We start from the raw sequence: 8,430 nt of genomic DNA, 5'->3' as shown, positions 1-8,430 counted from the left end.
AGGTAGCACCGGATCAGTAGGAGCTGATGATCAAGGATCGATCATGTATATGAGAATCCCAAATCAACACTCGCTCTTAGCATAAATTATAAAAACAATAACGAAAATTACGTGCGAAGAAGTGTCAAACGAAACAACCAGAAGCAGTATTTACATGCAGGGTTATTAATTTATTTAGTAGGTTAGGAAGCTAGCTAGCTAGCTCGAGTGTCTTTCACAATTTCTTTACTTTCGTGATCAGTGATTTTCAGCTGACCACCGAAATCATCCTCATGCTAACAATGAAGCATATATATATTAATCCTTGATAATTAACCATCCCATGCACGTGACGAGTAAAATTAATATAGATCCAGAAGATCTCAGTAAATAATATATACATATGTAGATGGACCATCGAGATTAGGTAATTTTGTTATGCTTTATAGTAAAAAGTATTATGATAATGGCTGCTTTGAGTTGACCAAAGGGGTTAATATATTTTCAAAGAAAAAACGTAAAGAACAAATTAAGAACCTTAAAATATACGTACGAGTAGTAGTACTTTTATATTTTCTGTTAGTACTAGAACTGATTTTTCTCGCATGAGAGATCAGAGAGATTAGAGAGAGAGAGAGAGAGAGAGAGAGAGAGAGAGAGAGAGAGAGAGAGAGAGATTAATTACCTTCAAACTGCTTTTCATCATCATGGGAACTCATATTTAAACAGAATAAATGCTTTGAGAGAGAGAAGAGAGAGAGAGAGAGAGAGAGATTTTATTAGGAGAAGAAGAATAAGCTGGGGCGAAGAAGAATTAGAACTGTGAGGTCTTAAAAATGAAATGGAGTCAGGTATAAAAAGAGGTTTGGGTGGTGGAGTGGTTGTAGCGCACTAGCGCATGCATGGCGCATGCACGCAGCCGCCGTACGCAATTCGAGAAGAATACCGAATAACCGAATATATGTTTGGTTCTTGTCTGTATTAATTAATTCGTTGATATTTTCTCTTCTTTAGTTTATAAGGGGAACAGGCATACTAAATTACATGGTTATATATTATAAATAGTTTCACATGTTATATTTATGTCTGCATGTCGATCGTGCAGACATAAAAAGCCAATTGTACAAGGGAGCAAAACGTAAACAATTAATAATTATGGTATGCAGATATACAACCAAAAGGTTCTTGGCCATTAATTTTCTCAATTATAAGAGAATCTCTTCCCATGCTTGAGCCACTTGCATTAGCATAAGAGAGTAATGTTAGATATAAGTTTAATTAAGATGTGTAAACTTCGTATATTTTTTTGAAAAATGAAACTTATTATATAAGTTTCACTATAAGAAAAATAGTATTTCTCAGCGTAAAAAATCGTTGGAAATAATCCCTAAAATCGCTAGATTTGATCTTTCTTGGCGATTTTTACGGCGCCGAGTGTTCGTCGCAATTGTCTGCTCAATTATAAGTTAAACTAGCAAACTGCGAAAATCGTCGCAAATAGTTACTTTTTCCATTGGTTTTTTTATGCTGCAATTATTCAAAAAATTGATGGAAAAGGCCTTACAGTTTAATGATAAATTGTTAAGAAAAGTTAATTGCTGCGATATATGTCATCGCAAATAGTGAAAAAATCACCGAAAAAATATATATATTTCCAACGATTTTGAATGATTGTCGCAATTATATTTTTCCAGTGAGTAATTGTCGCTACAAAAGAATATTTGATGAAAAAAATTTCTGACGAGTACAATTCACCAGAAATGATGTTTCAAAAAAAAAAAATGCACAAAATAGAAGAAATAAAAAATATAAATTGCAATTATATTCATTATGAAATTTCTGAATGGCCACACAAAGCTTAAGTTATATAAATTGCAATTTAGTATTTATATCAAGCGTGTTTGATATAAATACCACTGCAACCATTTGATCCATTTAATACCATAGCAACTATTTAGATCCATTTAATACAACTGCCATAGACATGTAAACATCAATCTACCAATTGTATATAAAATGTATCAGTATACACAATATGTTATAGATAAATCGCATGTACCTACCATTATTTCCCATAACAGCAAATAGCATTGGAACTTAATAAGTGATGTTCAATTATCACTTATGAATATACTCCATATATGGCTTTATGCATTGAATAACATCAACTATCACATATACATTGACAAATGAAGTTACAAATTTATATTGCAACAAGTTTACATGTAAATGGTAATGTCATGTACAATATGACATTACAAAGCTATTAGTCCAGTTTATATATTAAACTTTTTGGCATGGTTACTTAGTATGTAACATTTGATTTTATTTACTTCTTTATTGGAGTTATTTGAGTTGTTCCTCAATCTGAAACTCCCTAAGAACTGGTCATAGTGGACTATATGCTTGTTTGAAGGGAGCACAAAAACCCAACAAGCTTAGATGCCTTACTTAAGGTTTTAACCCTCTGATTTACAAGCTATATATATATATATATATATATATATATATATATATACACACACACACACGCAAGCACACACAGACACACACACAAATAGCACAATGAAGAGAATGACACGACCCATTAGCCCTAGTAGATTTTTGAATAAAGTAGAGAGTAATCATTTACCTGCATAACACATCCACTAAGGTCAGCTTCTATGTTTTTGATAATTTGACAATTCGGATGCATCTCTTGGTTATTTGTTTGATGGGATCGACTCTAGAAATCCTTCCAGCTGCAACACTTTTTTTTAATGCTCCACATATTTTTCTCTTCAGAACATTTTCTGGCAATATGACTAGTACAGTACCACATTCTGCATAAGCAAAAAGGTTGTCACATCAAACTCTACCACACCAAACTCAACCACTCACAGAAATTCAAGAAATATAGGCATCCAACATTAGTCCAGAGATTAAGTAAAAAGCACATACATGATCTTAAACCCAATACATCACAACCAATTTTCAAAGCAATTCTTTTCCTGGGGCACTAGAATAAAATGCACTATTTCCCAGTTATTCTATTTATGTATATATATGTTCTACTTTGTATAATTTTATATAAATCATCAGTTTTGTATATATCTATATATATAAAGACAAACTTGAAATAAGACAATGCATCAACCTGTTCTCATGGGCAACCTAGAGATCTCAGGCGTTCCATATGTTTGGACTACCTTGATTGGTACTCACTCTTGCCATCCAAGACTCAAAAATACTAAAAGAAAAGATAAGAAGCATAAAGCTAACTCAACACTTCAAAATACACTTGATTACCTTCAACCTCTTCTATGTTGGAGCATCTACGCTCAATGTATAACTCAACACTTCAATATTTTCAATAAATTGTGCGCTTGTTAGAAATGAGCTAGATTTATTCAATCCGCAAAGTGTGTGCAAGTTAGATTCCAGTTGAGGCATTTCATGGCTCTCGGCACTGCTGGGACCCAGCCACTGCCAATGAAAAATCTTGAGACTTCTCCGAGTCATCATTTACGATAATAGACGTCACCTTCCTCTTTGAAACTCTATTCGAAACTTCATCGTCCTCCAGCTGCTCCTTTTGTTTGCGAGATAAAGATGACTGTTGTGGTGAAACTGAAGCTGAAGGCTCTTGTTTGTTAAGAATGGAAAACCTTTTCCATTTACGCCCCTCCAATACATTGAGATTATTTAGCCTTGGCCCAACCAGGCCTGCCTGGACTTCACTCCCCGTGATTGCTGGCCCACAGGGCCTTTAGTCCCCACTGCAGAGGTTTCTACTATATTTTCCAAGCCCAATAAAACACCATTCTAAAGGACCGTGATTCCCGCGTCCACCTTCATCAATTCCTACGTAACACCAACATCCGTTTCCTTATCAACTTCCTTCTCACACTCAACAATATTTGCTAGATTTATGGAATTCAACATCTGCATGTCTTGGGGAAACGTCTCCTTTAATGCCACTGTAACCCCAAAACAGCTCCCTAATTATTGCCCTGATTTATGACAGCATTACCTTCCTTCCTCTTAGGTTCCACCGGAGAAGCCATCGGAGTGTTGCTACCAACCTCAGGTTGCACCTCCTGACGAGTCCAACGTCTCATCATTTGGGATCCAGCACGCATCTACAACTTCCATAAGGGAAACCATCTGACTCAAAACTACTTTGATGCCCTTGCCTTTTTTGTAATACCCGAATCCTACTATGTAGGTCCTTACGCCATCTATTAATATTTTTAAGTTAAATATTTTGAGATAAAGACTTTTATTATTTATTATTTTATTTTAAGATGGGTGTGTTTTTTTTTTTAAAGTGGGTATTGAATAATTCAAGGGTGTGATTTTTATGACCTTACAATATTTTCTTTCAATTCCTTTAATTTTTATTTACTCAAGAAATGGCCCAAAGTCTTTTTGAACTCCCCACATTTGATCTCCACCATTCATTCCCTAGCTTATGGGACAAGTTTGATTTAAACTCATTGACTTTTCTTCCCCTTGAAACCAAAGCTTCCTCAAGAAGCCAAGTAAATCCCCTTACCCGTAGCTTCCTCTAGAAGCTAATTAAATCTCTTTTCCTTCTCCTATACAATAGCGTCTAAGGCAAGACAAGTAAGTGGTTCATTTCTCATTTCTCCTATGTGTCGGCTTCCTCAACAAGCCATTGGACTTTTACTTCATTCTCTTGCACGTCGGTCCTAAGGCAAACAAAAGAAAAGATTTCCTCAAGTCTCCTTCCTTCACACGAGAGGCTCTCAGTTTCCACTAGCCGCAATTCCTCTTCCCCTCAAAGCCGATTTCTTCCACTTCCTAAACCTAAGATCCCCACCGAAATCTCCAAGGAAATCGACTTTGTAAATAAAGTTCTATGATTCTAGCTTTTAGTTGGGATTTTGGATCTATGGGTTTAACCTAGGGTTTCTTTTTGGAAATTTTTCTGTTGTATTCCAGCCCTTGGATCTTTCGGATTTCTCTTCCTCTTCTCGTCTGTTGTGTGTTTCCATAGCTTGAGAGGGAGCCAAATCAGGTGATGTTCTTTCCCCTAAGATTTCTTGCAATTGAGATTTTGCTAAACAAGTTGTGGCATGTTTTGGGGGTTTTCAAAATTTCCGTGTGAGCCGATCATCATGTGGTAGTCTCTAAACAAATTTCTCATTTGTTTCCTCTATTAGCTGCTCTAGTGGGTAGTAGTCGAAAGCCCTGTTTTTCTGGTCAAAACCGAGTGTTTTGAGATGGTTTTGCCATGTGTTTCTTATAATTTGAGATGGCATATTTTCTGGTTTAACTTGGTTAGTCACAAGTGTTGATTAATTGATCTATTGTGTATATATGTATACGAAGAAGCTGTGAAAATATGTTCTGTTTTGGTGTGTGTTCTAGCCGTGTGTTTTGCAAGACAGATTTGTAGTCCCTTTCTTGTGATCTCTTGAGTCCAAGCCATGTTTTTAATTATGCTTTTACGTGTTAAATTAATGAAGTTAAGGTTTACAATTTTAAACATTTCTTTCCTTAAGTTTATGGCCTAAGTAAGCCACTAAGGGTTTTAAATCTAAACTAGTAAGCTTACTCTTGGATTTTAAGTTGCCAAGAGTTGTATCCTTTTCAGAAAATATATGAGGCTTTTATTAAAGTTTATACCACTCTTGTATTATTTCATTGTATGGTTGAGATTTGGTTAAGTGAGAGATATTTAAGACCATGAATGAACTGAGATTGCTAGCTGTCCATGTACTACAAAAACTCTGAAAATATGTTCTGTTTTGGAAGCCTAAACTAGCCCATTTTACCCCTTGTTCAACTTCACTCCTTTTGTTTAATCAAAGATAAACTTTAGTATGAGGAGCCCTTGAAGAACAAGTGACAAAAACCAACCTCTTGTAAGCTTTGTCTTTTGTTAGATTTACTTCCACATGATGTTACAAAGCTGTCAAAGTACCCTTTTGATAAACTTTCTAGAATTGGGTGGTACCTCCTTGTTCCCTACCATACATAAATAAACCCCTACCATCCTATACATTTTAACTCATGACTCCTACCTATCCCTTGTATAGAAAATAATAGCCTTTAAAGAGGGACAACAAGCAAGCTTCATACTTTCATGGGTTTCTTAAATATTGGAATGAAGGCACTAAGGGTTGAATTAGTGCCATGTATGTAGCTAAAAGGGGTTAAGGGAAACGCCTTATTTCCAACTTGGAAGTTTAGTGAGCGCGTATGGGTGTCGGATAGTAAAGCTTTAAGTGAAGTGAGTATTAATATGTTTATCTCATTTCATTGAATATGAGTTTAATTTCAAGATTTCAAGGAACCTACTTGTAAAGCATCGAGGTAAGTAGCTATGATCATGCTCTTTACACACAAAGCTCTCTTAAGAAAGAATCTCTCTCTCTCTTTACACATGTTCTCTTATGAAAGAATAAATGTATATATATTATGTACAAGCCTTTCTTGGTAGCCCCTGTTAAGCACCCTATCGATTACAATTGTGCGTATGTAAGGTAATGCATCATGAGATTTTTATGCATGCACTCTTAAATAATTACACCGTACCTATATGTAGCATGACATGAAACACTCTTTTCAAATAAAAGCATATGCATTGGGACTAAAGAAAGATAATGAGAATGTCTGATTGAAAAGAAAGGAAAGAAAAGAAATGAAAGTGTGAACGTACGTAACAACCATATGAATGAAAGGGTACTGAAGGAATGAGCAGATTGCAATGCCGGGTAAGTAGTATTGGTAGTGCACCTAGTGTTGCCCCCATGAAAGGGATTCCCAAATTGTGGCTATGGGCGGGATCCAGGTCCAAAAGACCGCTAACCCCAACACACGGGGCGTACTAGTGTGTACTGGCCCAAGAAAGTAAAACTTAAATTAAAGTGATTTCTTAGGAATGTTTATGCATGAAAGTACATTTATGAATGAAAGTATTGTTATTCTTTAAACTGTTATGCATGAAAGCATTGTCAAGAATTAGCAAATGTTTATGTATGCATGTTTTTAAAAGAAATGATTATGTGATTAGCAAATGTGTACTGCTTACTGAGTATTAGACTCACTTTGTGTTTATGTTTTAAACGTCCAGGTATGAATGATGAGGCTGTGGAGCTGGGCATTGCTGAGGAGGGAGGGGCCGATGTTTAGATTTCCCTATCGGTTTGGCTTTTGATGATAATGGTTATGTTTTTTATGTTTTTATGATGGGTCCCATGTTGGGAGATTTTGTGGGCTTGACTTTGAGACAATGTCTTGCATGATGTAAATACTATGGTGGGGGTGATGGTAATGGTGTAACTTCTATGGTGGGGTAACGGTAACCCCACATAAGAATGTTAAATGCCTTTTTGAATGTGTTGTGGGGACTGAGTTCCCTCTTATTTAGAACTTGTTATGTTGATGAATGGAGGATGGACTCTGAGAGTCCTTTAATTAGGGTATTGAACAGACCGTTTATCAGGTGTTCCTTTTAAAATAGAAGTGCAGAGTACATGCATGATATGTTCACGCATATCCTTTTTTCCCCTCGTAGAAAAAAAAAATGCATGATAAAAATATAGTACTAATAATAATAAGGAAATAACAGGTAAATTGTCGCGGCCACGTCCCACTCTAGGATTGGGGTGGGGTTGTGACAAATCTTGGTATCAGAGCAAAGGTTAAGGAGTCCTGTAGACTTTAGGGATAACTAGGCTGAAGCTCCCTCTCTAAAGCATGCCAAACTCCGTAGCAAGTCTAAAAGGTATTTTCTTATTGAGTATCATGAATTATGTTTGAGTGATTGCAAGTCATGCATATTTGTTTCATATGAGTCCATTGCTATTGTTACTGTTATACGTGTTTTAGTATGACATCGATAGGCAATACTAAGAGAGACAGAGGTTCGGGGTGACCCTGTTCCCATAGTGTAGAGAATCAGCAGGAGGTTCCCAGAGATACGAGGGACCTCACCAATGTAGTTGCATGCTTGATAGAGACCATTATTGATGGACGAACGGAGACGCAAAGGCAAATCCAACATTCAAGAACCTTCAAACTATTCGGTAGACAACACCCTCCGTTGATGGAAAGTGTAGTGAAGCAGATGCTGACAATTGGATCGAGCGCCTAGAGAAGATCTTCTGCGTAGTCTTGTGCCGAAACAAGAGAAGATGGAATTCGCTGCTTACAACTTATTTGACGTGGCAAACGGGTGTTGGAAGTCTACTCATGGGCTTATTCCGCAACAATTAAGCGAGACAACTCCAATTTTGTAGGCGATATTTAAAGAAGCTTTCACTGATCGGTTCTTTCCCTATTTCCCCATCGTGCATTAGTATTAGGTGATTATGGTGCCACACATTCATTTATATCTCATAAATATGATTGTTTGAGTGGGAAAGTACCTGAACCTTTAGAGTTTATGATGTCTGTCTCCTCACCCCTTGGGAAATCCGTGAACTATTAGTCCATGTT

At 36.3% G+C, this 8,430-nt stretch overlaps 1 long non-coding RNA gene across 1 annotated transcript; it reads left to right on the top strand.

Annotated features, from left to right (window-relative positions):
- The first annotated feature begins 4,612 nt into the window (after positions 1–4,612).
- LOC118348770 lies at positions 4,613–7,362 on the top strand. Its single transcript, XR_004801777.1, has 2 exons — positions 4,613–5,002; positions 7,064–7,362. It is a non-coding gene; the product is annotated as an uncharacterized LOC118348770 (long non-coding RNA).
- Positions 7,363–8,430: the final 1,068 nt, after the last annotated feature.

The sequence above is a fragment of the Juglans regia genome, chromosome 6 (genome assembly GCF_001411555.2).
Source record: "Juglans regia cultivar Chandler chromosome 6, Walnut 2.0, whole genome shotgun sequence".
Lineage (NCBI taxonomy): Eukaryota > Viridiplantae > Streptophyta > Magnoliopsida > Fagales > Juglandaceae > Juglans > Juglans regia.
This window is presented reverse-complemented; position numbering and strand designations above follow the sequence as displayed.